General features: G+C 41.8%; 1 protein-coding gene across 3 annotated transcripts in view; it reads left to right on the top strand.

The window, feature by feature from the left end:
* Nucleotides 1–23,961, top strand: part of LOC131663397 (NADH-ubiquinone oxidoreductase 75 kDa subunit, mitochondrial) — a 779,163-nt gene that overhangs the window by 140,356 nt on the left and 614,846 nt on the right. The window lies entirely within an intron of this gene.

Raw genomic sequence — 23,961 nt, 5'->3', positions numbered from 1 at the left:
AAAAAAAATTTGTTTTTAGGGGTGAACTTCAAGGGTGGGTTTCACCCCTTAAATGGGCTTATGGGCACGTATAAAAAAATACGCGTCGAATATTTTTTGATGTTCTACAACATTTCACAATTTCAAGAAAATCGGTGAGGTACACCTCGGGTACCTTCCTTGTTAGTAAAGTACTTTTATTATGCATTCAAATAATGTTGTCCAACAATTTGTTATAATGCTTAACAAAATTTTATATCGATAATAGAAAATATGGCTTATTCATAAGTATCCGGCCAACTATTACGTAGATACAATTCGCGTGGCTTTGTTTACATTATCTGTCACAAAGGTATCTAAGCGCTGGAACTGTCTATCAGTTATGCTCTGACATCAGTATCAATCGGTAAACATGCCGAAACGCACGTCTGTAGATATTCGACAAGTTGTAATTAAATTACACAATGAAGGAAAGGTTTCTCGTGATATATCTAAAATTCTAGGCATAGGAAAGTCGACTGTGAATGATATAATTATTAGATTCCATAGCACTAACACTCTGAAAGATAATAAAAGTTCTGACAAATTGATCAAAAGAAAAGCTGTCGTAGATGTTAAAAAGAATGCTACCATTATTGCACGCGAATTACGCGAAGAAAATGTAGCAGACGTCAGTCGTAGTACTGTATCACGTAGACTGAGAGAAGTGGGACTTGTTAGACGTTTTGGTGTGAAAAAACCACTTATTAGTAAGAAAAACAAGAAGGCCAGACTAGAATTTGCTAAAAAAATATGAAAGCTATACTGTTGAGGACTGGAAAAAAGTGCTTTTTTCGGATGAACCTAAAATCAATCTATTTGGAAATGATGGTAGAAGGTATGTGCGGCGACCGGTAGGTAGTAGATATGATTCAAGATACCAAATACCGACTGTGAAGCATGGTGGAGGTAGCATAATACTATGAGGTGCATTTTCATGGAAAGGCGTCGGTCCAATCTTCAAAATAGAAGGTAATATGGACTCTGTCATGTACAAGGATATTATATTGGAGCAAATGCTACCTTATGCTCGATAAAACATGCCCAGAGGATGGATATTTCAGCAGGATAATGATCCAAAACACAGGTCACACACTTCCTTCAGCAAGTTTTTAGTAAGAAAAAAATTCGAGTTTTACAGTGGCCGAGTCAGTCTCCAGACTTAAATCCTATTGAACACTTATGGCAATAGCTAAAAATGAGATTAGGAAATCAAAACTATGCTAATAAAGCCTCCCTATGGCAAAAAGTGCAAGAAGAGTGGAACAATATCTCTCGTGGTAGGATTGTGACACTTATTGAATCGATGCCTCACCGATGTGCTGCCATGATAGCTTCTAAGGGTATGGCTACGAAGTTCTGATGACTGTGTTACATTTAAAACCATTTCTAGTTTGTTTTGTTTCATGTTACTATATTTTTTCTACTTGTAATTGCCACATTCATAGTTGGCCGGATACTTATGAATAAGCCATAATTGTTATTATCGATATTAAATTTTGTTGATTGTTAAAATGAATTCTTAAATTACATGTTTTGAGTATATAATAAAAGTACTTTACGATGATGTATTTGTGTTGCCACTTTGCACCCTTTGTACATGATTAAAACATAAAAACAACTTTGACCGGACACTTTTGCCCGCAACTGTATATAACTGTGAATTTTTGTACGATAAAATCCGCTTAGTTCACTTAGAATAGACGATTATGTGGCTGGGGTCCAAAACGTCCCAGTGTGTCAGCTATGATTGGCGCCAGGAGTGTGTCGGCTAAGGATTAATGAATGGAAAAATATCTGGAAGTAAATGCAGAACCTGGGTTCTTGCCTGGGACTGGTGGGGATGGGTTTCATTTGGATGAGCTGAATGATGGGATTGGATTTTGGTTTCGTCGCTCAAAAACACAGATAGTGAGATGGTCGGTGTGGATGTCGCGGATGAGAGGGGTTTTACCTTTAAACCCGTTGATGTTAGTGACGTCATCCTAGTTGTCTCGCACTTTACATCACAAGCGAGCGGCGTTAACTGGGTTTCTTATGGGGTAGTGGTGAAGACTCTTCCGATTATAGGTGAACACCTGAGGTTAATATTTAATTTTTTATTTGTTAGGGGGGAATTTCCGAGTGTTTGGAAATGTGCACAGCTGATACTTTTGAGGAAGTATAACACCCCTTCCTCGCCCTCGAACTTTCGTCCGATAGATTTGCTCTGCTTTCTATCAAAGGTTGTCGAGAAGCTTGCTCATGTCCAAATCACAGAATATCTAAATAAAGAAAATCTTCTTGATCCCCTCCAGGCTGGTTTTAAGCGGAATCACAGTACTCAGATAGGATTGATAAAACTGACTTATAACATTCGAATGACCGTTGACAATAAGATGGTGACGCTCTTGCTGTTATTTGATTTCAGCACGGCGTTCGACACTATATCGCCTTCAGGGCTCTTGCGCAAGCTCCTTGGCCTTGGCTTCTCTGACTTTGCTCTTCAATGACCTAGGTCCTACCTACGGGGTCGCTCGCAAAGGGTTACCTTAAGGAATAGGAGTTCGGACTGGCTGGAGATGAATCTGGGAGTCCCACAGGGTTCGGTGCTGGGACCGCTTTTGTTTTGTCTGTATGTCAACGACCTGAAAGATATACTCCGAGGACAGAGGTTTGACACCTCTTCTATGTAGATGACTTGCAGATTTATCGACATATACCTAGAAATTAATTAACAGAGGTTATTCGAATACTAATGAAAGCGGCTAATTGGTAGGGAATTGGGACCGCTACTCAGATCTGCGCTTGAACGCTGGCAAGTCCAAAACAACAATATTCGCTATCAACAAAGACATAAATTACATATATGTGGAAGACTTGTTTGACGCTGAGGTACAGGAGGGTGTATTTGTTCCTTTCAGTGAAGAGGTGACTATTCTTGGGATCGTGTTCAATACTAAGCTGTCGTAGAGATCGCACGTCGACCGGGTTGCGGCGAGAGTTAAAAGGGTTCTGTACGGCCTACGCTTTATTATATAGTGTACTACAGAGCTACTCCGGTATAAATTAGTGGAGTCGATGGTCCAACTTCACCGGCGGTTGCGATCACGACGCTCTCAGGAAGCTCGATTATAATCCGCTTAGCAAAAACATAGATGATGCACATAGTGCACCATAGGTCACTTTGTGCAAAAATCTCTTGTCAAAGCGGCGGACAGTAATTGTCTTCCTCGACAGAGAGTCGAGACTTCTCAAACAAACAACTTGTTGTTTTGGGAGAGGATGTCGTAAACTTCTCTTACCTGTACGGGCATATGCAAATGCAAATGTTGAAGTACAAAATGCGTCACCGATTGCCCTCGACAAGCAACTAATGCTAGTCGACCCGAAGTGAATGCAATGTGCATTTGAACGAAGACTTGCAATCACAAGTGCGGATGTGTGTACCTTCACGTGGTGGGGCTGAAAACGCTGTTTCAGTAAAGAAACAGTAGGCAAAACACACAATGCTTGCCCCTAGGGCAAAAGGCCAATCGGCCAAACAAAAGTAACAACACGGACAATGACAACACGTGGTGAGGTGCGGCCTGTAAAAGCCCAAACATTCATCGCGGAGTCTACCACACCCCAAGAGCTCAACTCGAGCCCAGAAAAGCCAAAATCCGGGATTCACTTGAGGGGAAATCTATCGGGATTGTGGTACCGCGCGCCCTCTTAGAGGACGGGAGACCGCCCCGGGAGCTAGTTGCAGAGGACCAATGGTCCCGGCAATCCGAATTTAATTCGGGTAGATAATAAATTACTCCCTATCGACTAGCAATCGGTAGGTGCCACTATTGTGGGTAAAGAGTTGTGGCCGTGGTCATAGCAGCCACCCAAAGTTCTTTGCATCGAGCTCCGGGAGTAAGGCCCGACACCTTTGTGTGAGAAAACACAATTTGAACGCTAATTTCGAACGCTAAAACACCTGATTTGAGCCTGGGTCTCGGAAATTGATTCGAATGAGTGGCATGACTGGCACGAATATTGAAAACTGTCTGGAGAGTCGCCTTGTCGGCTAGGCGAGACCTCGCCCCCGACCCAAGTAAGAAAATTAATCGAAAGAGCAGAGATCAATATCAGCGAGTCATAATAGCCTTCCATAGAAAGCGAAATCCGAGACTCGGGCAAAAATTGGGACACAACCTTTTCGAATAACGGACACCCACCAGCGTGAGCAGGGATGACCAAAACGCAATGGGAAGACGTGCCTCGGTACGTCGAAGCGATGGACCTGCGAGTCGTGGGAGAAATCCCTTAATACAAGAACGCAGGGTGGGATGACCTTCGAACGCGAGCCCAGGAGGGGAGGCTTAGCTGGTTGATCGTCTTAGGAATTTCCTCTGGCTGTCCTGGCTGAGTCTCTCTTCTGACATCCCAACTTGGGTTGGCCTCTGCGGGGTAGGGGTACCAAGTCAAGCAAATCTCGTAAGATTTGTATGCTGCGTGATTCCGACGCGGCAGACGTTGGGGCAACTAGAGTCCCGTCACGCCCGAACCGAGGGTCAAGCCTTTAGTTCCGCTCTCCTTGAGCGTCGAACCTTGAAAAGATCGGTACTCCTTTCGAGGAGGTCGCCGCCTTAGATTAAAAAGGTTCCGACTCGCTGTGTGCGTCAGGGATGTCGTAGCAAACTTGACTTCCGGATCTCCAATGTATTTGAAAGCGAAAGAGTGAAAGACAGTGGGCTATGCCAACCTATTGGCGCCTAGAGAGAGGGGTGGTAATGTTTGATTACGCTGCGCCACCCTCAAAGCGGAAAAGTGTGAACGACACACATACACTAACGGTCCAACTTCACCTAGACTACTACACAGTGGTGTGTCTGGGGGTCTCGGCGGAGCAGAGGGAGCGGTTGCAGAGACTGAGCAATGCATGCGTCAGATACATCTTTGGTATCCCGAATTATGTCTCGGTCTCTGCATTTAGACTGAAGTTGTATTAGCTTCCCGCGGACGAGCGCAGGGCATATTTTGTGTCCCTGCTGTTATATAAGTGCCTGCGTATGCGTCAACCTGGCTACCTGGCCGAACTCATGACAGAACATAAGTCAAGGTATCTAGCCAGGGCGAGGTAGGCCGAACTGAGAGTTGCTAAAGCAAGAACGATGCGCAGGTCTTTCCAGGTGATGGGCGCCCGTCTTTGGAACACTCTTCCCTTGGACCTTAGCCAGGTGCCGTCGCTTGGCAGCTTTAAAAGATGAGCGCGCGAGCACTTTGCATCTTTAAGCGTGTAGGACACAGGGGTGCTACTGTAGCATTTATTTATTTATGTGTTGTATCCTTTATATGTTTATATTGTATTATATTTATTTACTATATAATTTAGTGTTCAATGACATAAACTGGTCGTAAATGAACTCTTGGCTGCATTACTAGTTGTTAGAAATACGCAAGCTAGTCTGCAGTGACAAATATTAATGTTTTCCTCTGGAATTTTAATTACATAACGCTAGTCAAAATCTAGTCTGTTTAGTTATATGTCTGTCTGTTTGTTACTTGTTTGTAGACTTTAAAATTATTGATTAAAGAAATTTCCATATATTTATGATATTTTTGTGATACCTTGTGATAAGGTATGATTGTAAAAATGGAGCAATTATTGTATGTATTGACAAATACTGTATATATCTTGTATTTTATGTTTTATCTTTTATATATATAAAGTGGTATCATTCATCATGCATTCTCTCTCTCTATCAGATCACATTTATATCACATTTAAATTAACAGCTGTTCCTCGTTGGTCTGTCTTTTGGCCTGTCACTGTAGCTAAAACGTTATTGATAGGAAGATTGACATATTTATCTTGTGCGTAAACTGAAACGGGCTTGCGCATGAAAGATGCAATGCACTGGTCTCACAACGGTCGGTGGTCAGCCAGTGGTCGTCCCCTGTTACATAGAAAATTTAAGATCTTTATCACTGACCACGCCAATTACAGTTACTAGTATGTTAGTCACGTTCACTGAATTACTTCCCGTCACTTCATTATCTAAAAAGCGCTCCGCATCCTTCCTTCAATACACGCTGCAAAACAATTGTGTACCGAGAGCGGCACCTTAGTGACAGGCAACTTGGATACACCGTGCACAAATATGGCTGGTGTACAATCAATTCCATAATGCCCCTTCAGCTTGGTCCGTTGCGCAGTCCGATGAGATTAGTTCTCTGCTCCAGGAATTACTGAAGCGGAACAATCAGCGGAGCAAGCCATTGCGGAGATCCGTTGTATCTCAAAGCGACAAATAAATTTTTCACATTTACGTAACGAATTCAAATATTATCATTATCACACAAGCCTGCCGACTTATTTCTTCAAGTCGTTGAGTTGCTACTTATTGCTCTTAGGTTTTCACAACTGCCGTTGGTCCAAGATACTCGTAGGTGGACTTATGAACATACGTGGCTGACCCTCACACCCAACTCACTGCTTTCTCCGAACCAAAATTGTTTGTGTTTCAGCTGACAAAATCGATCAATCTTGATATCATACGTCAATTGCGGTGTTAGCTGACACAGATGCGTTCAAGATGTTTGAAGTTGGTTGATGATCGATAGAAGAAGTTCGATGGTCTTTATTCGACTGCTTTGACCCAATTTTTTTAGCTGTTTTGGTATTTTTCATTAACCATCTTTTGGCAGTCCCAAATCCCGAATGAGATCATTTACAGTCTCATATTTTAAGGTCCTCATATTTTTATCTTCTTCGTTATTTAGTGTAAAAAAGTAAGGTTGACCTTGAAAATATTTTGGGGTAGGGTGAAGGGTCATTCGGACCCCGAACACATCACATCATCTGAATGTATAATTTCACGTAAAATTAAAATCTGCGACGAAAAATAAGAGGTTTCCATTAAAAAAGTAAGGTTAACCTTGAAATAACTTTGGGGGTGAGGTGGGGGGAGGATCATTCGGACTCCAGAAATATCTTATCATCTGAACGTACAATTCAACGTAGAATCCGAATCCGAGATAAAAAGTAAGGGTATATTTTATCCGAGATAAAAAATAAATTCCTATTTAAAAAAAACATTGACCTTGAAATTACCTTGATAAATCATGTTTAAGGTCAAATTTAAGGTCACCAAAATATGGCCCCCTTGGTATTCAGCGACTTGTGTCTGAACTATTTTTCTGTACAATGCATAGAATTTTGGATATGGGGATCTATATATTAAAATAATTCACTCGGAATATCATCAAATAACTTCTATAACATTGTTATGTTATTCTTAGCACTCTCCATTTTGTTCAGCAAAAAATTTTTAATTCAATTTTAGAGTCAACCCGTTGTAAAAAAATAATCAAACAATCATCTCAGGTGGTTACACACGTGTGTTTCGTTGGTAAATATCCAACCTCATCAGATCATTATTAAAAAACAAAACGAGAAAATAGTTACAGATATAAACCAAAACAAATAAAAATGAAAACCCTTAGAACGGAAACGTACTATATGTGAAGGCAACAGATCCTCACGTCTACAATTAATTAAAAATTGCAATCTAGCATTTGCCGTAGCAAGGTCAAATCTGAATTCTGTCCATCTTCTCAAAATATTTTTATCCTCAACTCCATACCTAAAAGCAATAAATTTGAAAAAGTTCCTCCTTCTCAGAACCTGGTCTTTATTCCATTGGCGACCGTTAATAATTATGGTGTGTAACCACCTAAGATGATTGTTTGATTATTTTTTTACAACGGGTTGGCTCTAAAATTGGATTAAAAAATTTTTTGCTGAACAAAATGGAGAGTGCTAAGAATAACATAACTATTAACGGTCGCCAATGGAATAAAGACCAGGTTCTGAGAAGGAGAAACTTTTTCAAATTTATTGCTTTTAGATATGGAGTTGAGGATAAAAATATTTTGAGAAGATGGACAGAATTCAGATTTGACCTTGCTACGGCAAATGCTAGATTGCAATTTTTAATTAATTGTCGACGTGAGGATCTGTTGCCTTCACATATAGTACGTTTCCGTTCTAAGGGTTTTCATTTTTATTTGTTTTGGTTTATATCTGTAACTATTTTCTCGTTTTGTTTTTTAATAAAGATCTGATGAGGTTGGATATTTACCAACGAAACACACGTGTGTAACCACCTGAGATGATTGTTTGATTATTTTTTTACAACGGGTTGGCTCTAAAATTGGATTAAAAAATTTTTTCTATAACATTGTATTTAAAATCATATATTACTTACAATTACTTAAAATTTAAAGTCCTTGAAACTCATGGTTAGTAATTATTTATTATAAGCGAGACTTTACAGAATATCATTGATAGTAATTTGGGTAAGTGGTTACAAAGAGATGCACTTTGTGCAAGTGGTTGTAATAAAAAAATTCGCCAAAGAGTCAATGTTTCGAATCCGAAAAAACTATTAATTCTACAATTTCTAGTATCGGATATTACAAATATTAAAATAAAAGATATCCGATGGTCAGAAATAAATATAAATAATAAGCATTAAAGCGTTATAAGCAGATTTTTCCACGTGGGAACTGACTTTAAACAATGTGTAACGGGGTAAAACCGTTTAATTATATTTTATTCGCGCAATTAAATCAAAGGGGCGAAAGTAATTATCGATGCTCAAAATGCAGTCCGGAGAACATGTGAAGACAGGCGCCAGTCAACCAATAATTCTTAATAACCTATAATCAATTGAGTGGAAGCTGTAAGGTGTGAGCGATTCGGAAAAACACTTGTTAGTAATGCGGACTAAACCTTTTATTATTCCTGAAATACTACACAAAGTCGGCCCGCGCGTTTGTTTACATCGACGCTCGCTCATCGACAACGTACAATGTCGGGACGCTCGCTGCGCTTTGTCAATATCGCTATTACATGCACGCTTCGGAAACGACACTTTATTTGTTAATCATGTAACCGCGATCGCGAGATTAAGCTGGCCAGCTTACCTTGTCATTGCAGACGTACGGAGAAAACGACAGTCACACACTGCAAGGAATTGTTTTTGTTCGTTTTTTTCGCCGGTCGCGAATACGCGCACACACGGTTTCGCCCTCGATGGCGAAACCACACATATTCTGCCGATCTCCTGGGGCCTGTGCTTCCTCGCTGGCTCGGGTCTCTCCCTTAGGCTGCTGAATGGCACCTCGACGACGGCAGTCACAGCTACCTGGTACTCCTGTGCGTCCTTCTTTTTAACGAGTGGGCGATAACGGCACGTAAATTGTCGGTAGCGAAAAGAAAAGCGGGCGGACACAATGATGGTCTAAGCTTCACTAGTTCGGTTTCAATCGCGCGCATTCCGTCTGCTCGCGCGCCGAATTCCTTCGTTACGTATTTCGTCCCCCCGGTAGGTGCTGCCCTCAGATGCAGCAATTAAGTTAGATTATCAGCGCTAATTTGATGTTTACCGTCACAAATGCGATTATTATAATGTGTTTAAATGGAATATTCAGTGGTTCAAAGTTGCTAATTTATACGTCAATAAGAAACAATAGCCAAAGTGCGCTAAGGGTGCCTATATATTTTTGCTCGACGAAATTCCTAGCTTAAAATATATGAAATAATCTTAGAGCATGATTAAATTTCATTTGAAATGTTTTTTTAATGAATCATAAATTTTTTCATAGTATCCATGAACCTAGCACAGTGAATGAAATCTCCGCCCGTCCCTCCGACCGGCCCCTATACCTTTCAGGAAAGGTAAATTTCTGGAGGCGAGTAGGCATGATAATCATACAATTTTTTTTATTATACTCAAACTTGTTTTTCTATCTTCAATAGTTTGCATGCTATATTGGTTTCCTTGAACAATATTATTCCAGCCAGTTTTGTTGAATATAATGCTGTAATCATAAGAACAATCAAATTCATAGCTACTTGTTTGTGTTTTTTATCAAAAATATATTTCATACTTGAATAATAATACTGAATATAATAATAATAATAATAATAATAATAATAATCGCCGTGTTCCGGGCCGCGCTGGAGGAGTGCAGGAGGCGTGCCGGAAGACGGACAGAGTAGTACAAGGAAACTTGAATAGAAGTAGGACTGCAGACATGCTCCTATCGCAGATAGCCGACGAACATGACGCGGATATTCTGATCCTGTGTGAACCATACAGGAAAAGGATGTCCCAGACATACATTACAAACAGGACAGAGACCACTGCTATCTGGGTAAGGGGCGCCGCTCAATTTAGAGTCTCCAACCGCGGAGTCGGGGACGACTACGTCTGGGCTACAGTCGGCGCTGTCACTTATGTCAGCGTCTACTTGACACCCGACTGCACCGCGGCAGAGTTCGAAAGGAAGGCGACGCTGTTAGAGGACGGGATCAGGGACCTGCCCGGAGATGTCATCGTTGCGGGGGATCTTAATGCGAGGGCGATTGAGTGAGGAATGAACGAAACGAACCGACGTGGACGACTGCTGCTGGAAATGGCCGCAAGGTTGGACCTAGCAGTAGTAAATACGGGACACACGCCGACGTACAGACGACCAGGGATTGGAGACTCCATCCCTGACGTGACGATGACGTCGGACAGAATCCTGCCACGGCTGAGGGGGTGGCGGGTGGTCGAGGACTATACAGCCAGCGACCATCAATACATCATCTTCGAAGTGGCGGGACGGACAGAAACGAGACAAACGAGAATCCACCAACCCCCGCGGTGGAACCTTAACAAACTTGACCGACAAAAATTTTCGGAGGAGTTGATGGCGGCATCAGCCCCGGGGTCGAAGATTCCTCCTGAGCTAACGGGCCGGCGAAGATCGGAAAGACTGACAGACGAGACGGCGAAATTAATAAACAACTTGTGCACCAGTACAATGACGAAACGACGACAGATACAAAAAAGACGACCACAATACTGGTGGACGGACGAAATAGCCGAGCTACGCAAGATATGCCTGGCAAATCGGCGACGTGCGACGAGGGCTGGAGGTGGACCCGAAAGGGAAAACCTTCAGGCCATATACAAAACAGCACGGAAGACGCTGACGAAAGCAATACGGGACAGCAAGACGCGATGCTGGAGGAAGCTCTGCGAGGAGGTGAACGAGGATCCCTGGGGAACCGGCTACAAGATTGTGACCGGAAAACTAGGGGCCCGAGTCTCACCGGAACTTAAAGATGCCGAAACAGCAGGACGGATTGTTGACGGATTGTTTCCGACGCACCCGATTAGGACAAACGTGATGGATGACGTGGACGCACAAATGCCCCCCGCTTTTACCGCTGAGGAGCTCATCAGAGCAACGAATGCGATGAAGACGGGTAAGGCACCGGGACCGGACGGAGTACCATCCGAGATCCTCCGGCTCGTGGCTCGGCTACGGTCGGAGATACTTCTCGACCTGTACAATACGTGCTTGACGACAGGAACGTTCAGCGATCGGTGGAAGGAGGCGAGGCTCGTTCTTATTCCAAAAGGTAGGGGCGACCCTAGCACTCCTTCGGCCTACCGGCCGTTGAGTTTACTTGACACTACTGGTAAACTCTTTGAACAATTACTCAGACCGAGACTGACGGACGCGATACAGGCCGGAGGGGGTCTCTCAGATTTGCAATTCGGCTTCAGGAGGGGTCTGTCGACGATTGGAGCGATCCAAAAGGTGATTGATTCTTTCCTGGAACTAGACCGACACTGCCATGCGGCGCGACCCATTGTGCTGCTAGCGACGCTCGACATCAGAAATGCTTTTAACTCAGCTAGGTGGGTGGATATCTTGGAGGCGCTGAAAAGCAACTTTCGGATTCCACCGTACCTGGTTCGGGTTGTGGAGGATTATCTGAGAAACAGACGAATAACGTACGAGACGATCGAAGGACAGGTAACGAGACAGGTCACCGCTGGGGTGGCTCAGGGGTCGATACTGGGACCCGACTTTTGGAATGGTCTATACGATAGTCTGCTTCGGCTTGGGATGCCACTCGGAGTGACCCTCGTCGCCTACGCTGATGACGTGGCGGCGGTGATCACAGAGAGATCTCCCGAGCTGGCGCAGCTGACGTTGAACCAGACCATGAGACGAGTTGGACGATGGATGACAGAATACGGACTGCAACTCGCAACAGAAAAGACGGAACTTATGCTTCTCACGAGAAGACGCATACAGACGATACTACCCATGAGAGTGGGTACATACGAAACGGAGACCAAAGGGGAAGTCAAGTACTTTGGGGTAACCCTCGATACGAAGATGACCTTCTGGCCTCACATACAGAAGACAGCCCGAAAAGCGGCAGAGAGGATAACATCCTTGAGCCGCCTGATGGCAAACACGACGGGACCGAGACCAGGAAAGCGGCGACTGCTAATGGCGACAGCTCACTCGATCCTCTTATACGGCGCAGAAATATGGGCAGATTCCTTGAAGACAAAGAAGTACTGTAAGACAATGACGATGGTACAGAGACAGGGCGCTCTGCGAATCGCTTGCTCCTACCGAACAGTCTCTGCGCAGGCTGTCCTGGTGGTGGCGAGCGTAATACCCGTGGATCTTCTTGCCTCTGAACGCAAAAGGATCTATGGGAGCAGCGCAGACATAGGACGAAAGAACGCGGGAATCGTTGAACGCGAAAGGACGATCGACATGTGGCAAGACCGATGGACAGAAGAACGAGGTAGTAAATGGACGAGACGACTGATACGGGACGTGAGACCGTGGCTTGGAAGGAATTTTGGTGATGTGAATTTTCACGTCACCCAGCTCTTGACGGGCCACGGGTACTTTCGACGGTACCTCCACAATATGAACCGAGTACGAACACCCGACTGCAAGTATTGTGGACACGAACGAGACGACGCGGAACACACGTTTTTCGGGTGCGACCGCTGGACAAGACTCAGACGAGAACTAGAGACAACAGTTGGCAACATCACCCCCGATAACATTGTAGAGGTGATGCTGCATAAACCCGAATGGTGGCGTTTAGTCGCTACCTATACGGAAACCATACTAAGACGTAAGAACGCGGACGACTGTCTGAAGGACGACTGAGCAGATGGATTGACGCGACGTAACGACGCACGGTAAAACGATACGAACGAAGGAACACAGACAGAACCCCCAGTCAGAAGTAATATCAACATAGTCCCTGGCTGTAACTGACCGTAACCCTCCTTAGATCAAGACTAAGGGGAATCCGCAAAAAGGATTCCGCAACTCCTTGTAAAAAAAAAAAAAAAAAAAAAAAAAAATACGACATAAGTGACAGCGCCGACTGTAGCCCAGACGTAGTCGTCCCCGACTCCGCGGTTGGAGACTCTAAATTGAGCGGCGCCCCTTACCCAGATAGCAGTGGTCTCTGTCCTGTTTGTAATGTATGTCTGGGACATCCTTTTCCTGTATGGTTCACACAGGATCAGAATATCCGCGTCATGTTCGTCGGCTATCTACGGTAGGAGCATGTCTGCAGTCCTACTTCTATTCAAGTTTCCTTGTACTACTCTGTCCGTCTTCCGGCACGCCTCCTGCACTCCTCCAGCGCGGCCCGGAACACGGCACACCTGCCGTTTCCGGCGAGGTGGGCGACGTCCCCATGCCCGGCCTCGGAGCACAGTGGGCAGACCGGTTCTCCTTTGCATTCCGTCGCGTAATGTCCGGATGCGCCGCATTTGCGGCAGCATTTCGTCCTGTCCTTGCCCGTACATTCGGCCTTCACGTGGCCGAAGCCCAGGCACCTGTAACATTTCGTCACCGTCAGTCTTTTTCGGACGCGGCAGTGCACCCAGCCAATTCCGATCCGACCGCGCCGCAGCAGCGCCTCGGCTTCTCGCGATTCCATATCGCAGACCGCCATATACTGCTCAGCGCGGTTAGGACCGAAAATGTGGACCCGAAAGTCTGTGTCTCGCCCAGACTCTCGTCTGAGCGCGTCCGTCACGTCTTCCGGAGTCGCAACGCAGTCCAGATCCATGATCTCCAATTGTACCTTGGAAGTCATAGCCCTGACACTGCCCGCTTCCCCGATGGCCTCCTGGACCTGTCGCTCAAACACGTCACGTCCGTCTGGTTTGTCTGCGTCTACCTGCAGCTTCAATAGGCACAGACCGTTCTTAGTCTTCCTCAGGATCGTCACCTGTACGTGACTCTCCTTCGGATCGATCGTTGTCCGGATTTTTCGGACGATATCGGAGTACGACGCGTGTGTCCCCGGTTTGACGAGGACAGCGAGTCCCCTTTTCTGGTGGGCCGGTCTGTCCTTGTCAGGTCGATTCCTTGCGTCCGTTTTCTTTTTTGTTTTTTTCCGTGTAACGGTCTGCCAGTCTTTGGTCGAATCTGTCGTCGGTGGCCTCTTTTGTGAGGGCTCCGGCGTGGTTCCGGTCAGCGAACGTTTCCGTTTCGTCTGTGGCGTCTCTGCGTTGTTGTTCGTCGTCGTGCTTGTCTTGTTGCTGTCTCGTCGGTGTCCTTCCGGAGCTGTGTCCATCCGCTTGTGCAGCGCAATGTCCACAGTCTCGAGAATTGTCTTGATTCCAGTCTTCACTGTCATATTCATGTTTTTTTGTATGTTTGCTGCTTCGGCCATTTTTGTCGCCGTCTCTTGTATTAGCCTTAGCAGTTCAGTCATGTCTCGTGTTTTGTTTATCGTGGGTGTTCGTCCTGACATCTGTTCTTGGTTGTCTGTGGCGGAGGCGTAACTCACCCCGCTGCCGCCACTTGATACACTGTCTGTCCTCTGTCGTTCTGGTATGTTCAGTGTATTTTTGTTCGTATCGTTTCGTTTGGTCCTCCTCTTCGCCATGCACAAGGTGCGGCCCTCAAAATCCTTGCCGCTGCCCGTGGCCACCGGGGCTTTCACCCGATCGGAACCCGGGGTGGATTCTCCCTGAGAAGGGATTACCACTTGAGGTAAATCAATGTTTTCTTTGTGCATTTTCCATAGTTTTCTGTCCCGTTATGCTAGAGGTCCCTCGTGGTCGCGACTCCACGAACCGCGCTGGGACAACGCACGGCCCCTGAGGTCCCCCCCCTGTGTGTTTACCCTGTGTGTTCAGTGTTCCCCCCTGTGATGTGTGCGTGTATGTAAGTGCCCATGGGCAAAACCGGGCTTCGTTCACGGGGAGAGCCCGTTTAGAGAGATCCCCTTCACTCGCTTTCGGGCGGCTCCGTTTATAGGAGTCCCCTACCATTCGCTTTTCGGTAAGGCCCGTTTATAGGGTCGCCGAGCATTCACTTCCCCGGTTAGCCAGAAGGCGTGTGTGTGTGAGTGTTTGCGTAGTGTGTGAGTGTGTATGTGTATAAGTGATTAATGGTTGGACACATCGGCAGAATACCATTATCTTTTGCGTCATTTGTGAGCCATATCTCTTGGCCGTGTCCGTTATGGCGTTGCTGCTCAGAGCATTGACGCGACGGACATCGTTTCCACCGGGCACGTCGTGGACGTTGGAAGCTAGCATTTGCCCAGCGAGGTGTTACCACTCACTAGACCAGCCCGGCAATAATAATAATAATAATAATAATAATAATAATAATTATTATTATTATTAATAATAATAATAATAATAATTATTATTATTATTATTATTATTATTGCCGGGCTGGTCTAGTGAGTGGTAATAATAATAATAATAATAATAATTATTATTATTATTATTATTATTGAGATCGTGGCTCTTCACAAAATCGATAAGAGCAATGGGGATATAGCTAAAACGCTCAAGTTATCATGGCGTATTGTTGATTACAAAAAGTTTTTAAAACTTGGCACAGTGACCACAAAAACAAATGCAGGCAGACCGAGGAAAACGATGAAGAAACAAGATGATAATAATAATAATAATAATAATAATTATTATTATTATTATAGGAGTAGCAACAACGTCAAGCAGGTATGTTGACAAAATATACACTGCCGTCTATATTTATTTACCCACTCAGAGAACAAGTTATATAAAATTAAAAGTTTTGTTACTAAAAAGTATTCATCCTGTAGAAGCCTTAGGGAGCTCATTTTGTAGATTCTGGCTAGTACTTTGAGGTACATATCCTTTCGAATCGATTAATATTTTATTTGCATGTTTTATCAATACAAAAATTGAAGAAAATATGAAAAATTTTTTGCCCACTTTTAAGTCCGAACATTTTTATAGGAAAATTTCGAGACTGTAAGAATTGGTCACTTCACTTCAAGCGTAATTCATCTTTGTTTATAAACATGCAATGGCACCGTGATACTTTAGGTAAACTAAGGTAATAAACTGCCAGTTCATTCACACAATCTTTTTAGCCAGCATCGAAAAAACTGCGAATTTAGCAATAGAGAGTCGTAGTGAGATCGTGGCTCTTCACAAAATCGATAAGAGCAATAGGGATATAGCTAAAACGCTCAAGTTATCATGGCGTATTGTTGATTACAAAAAGTTTTTAAAACTTGGTACAGTGACCACAAAAACAAATGCAGGCAGACCGAGGAAAACGATGAAGAAACAAGATGATAATATATAATAGGTTGCTTGAGGACTCGAAATTGCCGCCTAAAGCTATAGAATTATCATTAGGAGTAATTAAAAGTATTGGTAAGTTTATGTTGGGAGGTGCAAGAATAAGAGTCATTCTCGGGAGTGCATTGTACCTTTTGTCAACACGGTGGTGGATCTGTGATGGTTTGGGGATGTTTTAGAGGGTTCCGGTCCAGAGTAGGGGATTACATCCGAAATGATGGAATATTAAATAAAGAAAAATACTAAAGTATATTTTAAAGGAACGTAGTGCCTTCTGGAAGACGTCTGCTTGTACTCAACTTTATTTTCTACTAAAATAAAGTTCCGAAACATACCTCGAACATTTGTAAAATTTATTTGGAGAGCTTGCAGGACCGAAAAATAGTATAAGTCATGACATGGCCTCCTCAATCACCTGATCTGAATCCTATTGAATTATTACGGAAAGAACTCGACCGAGCAGTATGGAAAATTTGCTATACGTCTATAGAACATTTATGGATGATACTGCACGAAGAATGGAAAAAGATTCTAGTTTCCACCTTGGAAAATTTGATCCTGAGAATGCCAAGAATCTGTAAAGCAGTTACCGAGAACAAAGAGTGGTATTTTGATGAAAAATAAAAACATTTAATTACAGTATTATAATTCTATAGTTCGATCAAATTCAAATAGATAATTTTTTGTGAGATTCTCACTATTGTGTTATAAGGAGTGACTCGACTGTTTAGATGTTTCTGTTAATATGTATATATATATGTGTGTGTGTGTGTGTGTGTGTGTGTGTGTGTGTGTGTGTGTGTGTGTGTGTGTGTGTGTGTGTGTGTAATATGTGTGTGTATATATATGTATATAGATACATATATATATTATGCAACGGTAGTCGATTCGACTAATCGATACGTTTGCGATTCGGTACCACTCGCGATGCTAGAGCGAACGTCTAACAAGGAAAGGTACCCAACCCGAACTCACCGAATTTGATGATTTTGATACATATTGTAGAACATTAAAAATTACGAGACACGTATTTTTTTTTATCGGCTAATTTTTACTTTTAAGGGGTAAAAACCTCCCCTAAAGTTAACCCCCAAAAAGCGTTTTTTTTAATATCTCGGCTTAAAATTAATATTATTCAGTAAAATGAATTGGAGGTTATTTCTTGCAAAAGGAGCAAGTATTTCATGGTGATTTCAAGAGTAAGGGTAGCATTCCCTATTTTTTAGGGGTTAAAAACATATTTTTTGGCATAATTTTATAATAAGAAAGTTTAAAGCGACTAAAAAAAATTGAAAAAAAAAACGTTTAAACGTCCATAATAACAAAATTTAGTAGACGTCTTTCGGTGTTTTAATTAATATTACCCCTATGGGGGGTAAACCACCCCTAACACAAAATAACTGTAAATATGTAATTTAATACATAATATTTCGTAGAAAGTCTGTATATAGAGGTCTTCGAGGTCGCTGATGACAAATCTATTATCAGATTTTGAAAATTCAAAATGGCGAAACCAATATGGCGGACAGAAATATCGAAAAAAAATTTTATATAATAAAAAAGTTTTAAATGACTAAAAAAAATTGGAAAAAATTGGTAAACATCTATAATAAACAAATTAAGTTTTTCGGTTTTTTCATAGATACTACCCCTAAGGGGGGGGGGGGGGGGTAACCCACCCCTAATACAAAATAACTATAAGTACTTCTATATATACTATAGTATACTTCATACTATATTTATATATATTTATATTCATAGTATATTTCTATACTATAGTATACTTCAATCCATAATATTTTGTAGAAGGTTTGTATATAGGGGTTTTCTAGATCGCTCTTTACAAATTTGATATTAGATTTTGAAAATTTAAAATGGCGGAACCAATGTGGTGAACGAAAATGTCGAAAAAGAATTTTAACTTTTATAAAAACTTGTTTACAAATGTGTGATCTTTGTAGCCTGTACATGTGAACTAAATAGGCTAGATGCCTGTGCTTTTTAACCAAACCATCTCAAATTCCTAAACAAGATAATTCTGTGTGTGAAGCAGTTTTACAATTTCCGTAGAAATTGTTATCAGTATGTTATTGAAATTCCTTTATTATAAATTTAACTTATGATATATTTTTGTTTATAATATTAGAGTATATTAACAATAATAATCTACAATCTTTTATCTTTTGCCATAGTGCATTATTTATATTGAGCATAGAATATATTATTTTACGAAGTTTTTACAATAATGGTAGTCCTCATAAAAGTGTTTAAAGCACAATGCTTTTTTTGCAGCAACCTCATCGTACAATTGCAATTTTTGTGCATCCTTCTATTTCACAATGTGTTGCACAAGACTTTCCAAACTGAAATCTATAGGATTATCAAATTTATCTGGTATTTCATTGACGTAACCGCTTTTATACCAGGAATATTTAAACAAATCTATATATCTCGTTGAAGACAGTTAGTTGTGAACCAATGATTGAAGTTTAATTATATTATTTCTCACATGTAAATTCATATCATGATCCATTAACATTACATTATCAGAAAATGTTCGGACAAAGTTTTTCCAAATACGGAATCCATAGACATCAAGTGGTTGTATTTTTCCTGTGGTTCCAGTTGGAATTTTTTTTATGTTAATAATTTTATTTTGTTGCATCGTTTCTTCTATAACTCTGTCACAATGACCACTCCAAGAATCAAGTAATAATATTAAGTTATGGCCTATATGGGGATAAAATATTTTTTCTAACCAGATTTTGAAGTGATCTGCAATTAAACAACTCACTAATTAACTGATCAACGATATTACAATGTGAAAATTGTTATTAGTTCCCTTACTTGTTAATTTTTCAGATTTGGATGCTTCTACGTACACGTTTTCTGGTCTAAATATGTTTTGTTCTACAATAGGGCCAAACTTGCCACTTGGTTCCTTTAAAACTAGAAATAGCTGTGATAACACTTGTCCAGAAGCTGATATTAGTGGCTGTATAGTATAACTATGCGTTGGTGCTGAAATTGACTGTACCAGACATTGCACTTGCTGTTCTCCTTCTACTGCTAATTTTCTTCCAGAATGAATTTCTAGCTAAAATCCGCTCTGATCTAAATTATACAAATTTTCGAGTCCAATCCTTGGTATACACGATTTAACGTCATCGATAATTGCTTTAGCTTTAGCCGTAAGTTCTGCACTACTTTATAGCGTTTTTCTTGTTATGAACTTATTTATTTTCCTAGAAATTATTCTGTGTGCTTGCTTAAATGTGAGTAACCAATGTTTAGAAGCTTTGAATCTAATATCATCAAAACCAATTTCTTTTTTAGCTTGTAAGGCCCATCGAATTATATCTTCATCATGAATAATTGGACCTCTGTCGAGAGCTGCTTTAAAATTATCCAGAGTATACTGACAAGTTTGTGCTACTTTTTCTCTATACGTGCCACCTTTATTAATCGAATGAGCCCAACGACGTAGCTGAGTAATAGATGACACTTTTTAGAATCTGTTTTGCACTGTTTTGAGACTTAAATTTTGCTTCGTTTTGCTACTTCTCCAAAATTCTACAGCTCTTTTTTTGTATTCAAAATCTAGTTCTTCATTATCTGCTGTACATTGATTTGTTGGTGCTATATCCGGATCAGAAAAATGATGTTGCACTTCATCTTCAATTATTTCCGCATTATGGTCTTTTTACTCTTCTTGAAAACCCGAAGAGTCATCAGTAATCATTTTTACATCGTTTAAATCATGTGTTGCATCTATTAAAACTTCTTTTATTTTTTCGGCTAACTCTGTTTCAAGATAATTCGTGACACTATTTGGTATGTTTAACGCTGAAAAGTATGCTAATAATAAGTTTAGAACGTTTAACGGATTAATTTTCATTTTTCAATCTGAAATAAAAGCAAGCGGTAAAATTTATACAAGCTGTGTTTTGAATAAAATATCAGTAATATGTCTATATTCGTGTCTACAGTAAAGTATAGGCCTCCGGCCTTTCTGGAGATTAAGGTTTGGAGTCATTTGGTTGAAAAGCACAACCATTTAGCCTATTTGTTGTTTAGGGGTTTAGGGTTTAAGGCTCTTTAGTTCACATGTACAGACTACAAATATCACACATTTGTAAACAAGTTTTTATGAAAGTTAAAATTTTTTTTGATATTTTCGTACACCACATTGGTTCCGCCATTTTAAATTTTCAAAATCTGATATCAGATTTGTAAAGAGCGATCTCGAAAACCCCTATATACAAACCTTCTACAAAATATTATAGATTGAAGTATACTTATAGTTATTTTATATTAGGGGTGTTTTACCCCCCCTTAGGGGTAGTATCTATGAAAAAACCGAAAAACTTAATTTGTTTATTATAGATGTTTACAAATTCTTTCCAATTTTTGTAGTCATTTAAAACTTTTTTATTATATAAAATTTATTTTGATATTTCTGTCCGCCATATTGGTTCTGCAATTTTGAATTTTCAAAATCTGATAATAGATTTGTCATCAGCGATCTCGAAGACCTCTATATACAGACTTTCTACGAAATATTATGTATTGAATTACATATTTACAGTTATTTTGTGTTAGGGGTGGTTTACCCCCCATAGGGGTAATATTAATTAAAACACCGACAGACGTCTACTAAATTTTGTTATTATGGACGTTTAAACGTTTTTTTTTCAATTTTTTTTAGTCGCTTTAAACTTTTTTATTATAAAATTATGCTAAAAAGTATGTTTTCAACCCCTAAAAAATAGGGGATGCTACCCTTACTCTTGAAATCACCATGAAATACTTGCTCCTTTTGTAAGAAATAACCTCCAATTCGTTTCACTAAAAAATATTAATTTTAAGCCAAGATTTAAAAAAAACGCTTTTTGGGGGTTAACTTTAGGGGAGGTTTTTACCCCTTAAAAGTAAAAATTAACCGATAAAAAAAAATACGTGTATCTTATTTTTTAATGTTCTACAATATGTATCAAAATCATCAAATTCGGTGAGTTCGGTTTGGGTACCTTTTCTTGTAAGAGAGAGAAGGGGCGCGGGAGAGTTCAAAGTTTCAGTTAAGTCTCAGCTATTGCTTGTGGAAGTACCGCCAAATATTTTTTCTATTGTGTTCCTGCCGTTTTGCCGATCAAAAGTTGTTTCCTGGGATTTTTCGATACAGACGCGAGTGATCGTACAGTAATCACAGCAGCAGCAAGCGAGCATCAGCATTAAGTGCAACAACATCCAGCTTGCAGCGTGGAGAACTAGCACAGTCTTTCCTGACAAGGAATTCGTTGGACAACAATAATTTGATTCAACAATTATGGCTGATCACCGTAATTGCACCGCAAGGTAGATGAACCTCCCTCTTTCTGCACCACAAAATATTGACAAAAATATTTTGTCTATCGCGACCGTTTGTGCTATTCGCGCTGGCGTTAGTTTTCGCGGTCGAATTTTGAATTCTCTCTCTCTCTCTCTCCTTCTCCCGCCGTAATATTGTAACAGCTAGTGTATGCGTTGCTTCACACTTTTCCGATTTGAGGGTGGTATAGCGTCTTCAAGACATTCCCACCCCTCTCTCTGGGCGCCAATAAGTTGGCACAGCCCACTGTCTTTCATCCCTTCGCTTTCAAATACATTGGGGATCCAGAAGTCAAGTTTGCTACGACATCCCTGGCGCACTCAGTGAGTCGGAACCTTTTTAATCTAAGGCGGTGACCTCCTCGGAAGGAGTACCGATCTTTTCACGGTTCGACGCTCAAGGAGAGCGGAACTAAAGGCTTGACCCTCGGTTTGGGCGCGACGGGACTCTAGTTGCCCCAACGTCTACTGCGTCGGAAGCACGCAGCATACAAATCTTACGAGATTTGCTTGACCTGGTACCACTACCCCGCAGAGGCCAACCCAAATTGGGATGTCGGAAGGGAGACTCAGCCAGGACAGCCAGAGGAAGATTCCTAAGACGATCGACCAACTAAGTCCCCCCTCCTGGGCTCGCGTTCGAAAAACATCCCACCCTGCGTACCTGTGTATTAAGGGATTTCTCCCACGACTCACAGGTCCATCGCTTCAACATACCGAGGTACGTCTCCCCATTGCGTTTCGGTCATCCCCGCTCACGCTGGTGGGTATCCGTCATCGTAATATTGTAACAAGTTGTTAATCCTATTCGCGTGCGCAAGTCTTTCGGCCCATCTAAAACTGTAGTTTATTAGAGATAAACGATATTAATTTTATTCGCCGCGTTACGTTATTTCGTTCCCTTTTTGTTTAATGGATCCGTCATCTGTTAATTTTTAATTTAGGGGATAGTTGGAATAAACATTAGGTCCACACGTAATATAGATCATGTGTCACAAGTCAGGTGACTTAAAGTGAGTTCAACTCTGTTGAAAAGGAGATAAAGGAACGAAAGTGTCAAACGTATAGGCGAATACACGTATATTCATACGTGTTTAACGGAGCGGCGGTTAGCTCTGCATCGTAGGAGTTTGTTCTTTAATAAACCCTATTTGTACCAGCTAATCCACCCCGTTACGTGCGCCCAACCGGTATGAAGACCCGTTTTATGCGAATAGGATTGTGCGTCGAAGGTAATCGACGCACGGGAGGGAGAGACGATTGCGCCAGCGCTTAGAAACGTTTGAGCGGGTGTTAGCATGAGATTTTGTGCGGTGCCCACTCTGCAGGGGGAAAAGGGAATCTCTTCGACCTTTTTTTGTATAAATTGTAATATTTATTGTAAAAAAGCGACGAAAGCGGTAATAATTAACAGGTCGAAGCGATCCCAAATCGTTGTTGATTAACGGGTGTTAGCCCATTGGAGCCATAGTTTGGTGGATAAATGTAGACCAAAAGCACCTGAGCGACAATCAAAGTGCAGAGCCAAGCGTGCAGCCTAGAAATATCATCCAGGCGGAGCAGGCAAACAGCCGGCTCCAACCTTAGGTAGGATAATATTACCTAATAATTAGACAGTTTGTAGGAACTGCACGCGCTCATAATATCGAGAGTTTGCACCTTGAAAATAAGGCAGTAAGTGTAGTAACACTATTTAGTGTATACCCCACTCATACCTTGGGTGATAGGAAGCGGTAGTGGTCGAATAGGCCGAAATTTTAAATCTCAACTGCATTCTTCACCCGTGCGAAGGTAAAATGGCTCTGTTGTCAGCCCCAATCGACACGTGGGCAGTAGAGCTGTGCTATGATCCGCGCGAACACTACCTGGCGGATTTAGAGCTGCGCAGGCACGGAAGCGTCATCCAGCAAGCGCTAAGCTAGGGAGATGGTGCTGGGTGAGTACAGCGTCGCAGATTTTGAGGAGACCACGCGTAGTAAGCAAGTGGCGGTGCGTAAGAGGCGCACCCGACAAGCGTGCCTCGATAAAATCTGCGATGAGTTGGAAAACCTCAACGCAGAGAAGCACAGCAACCATCCTCTGAGACTCATCAATAGGGAGGGAATAACCTAGATAAATATGT

This window comes from Phymastichus coffea, unplaced genomic scaffold, assembly GCF_024137745.1.
Source record: "Phymastichus coffea isolate CEN01 unplaced genomic scaffold, Cenicafe_Pcof_1.1 PCOF00035, whole genome shotgun sequence".
NCBI lineage: Eukaryota > Metazoa > Arthropoda > Insecta > Hymenoptera > Eulophidae > Phymastichus > Phymastichus coffea.
The sequence above is the reverse complement of the archived record's forward strand: the minus strand, read 5'-3'. Positions and strand labels throughout refer to the sequence as shown.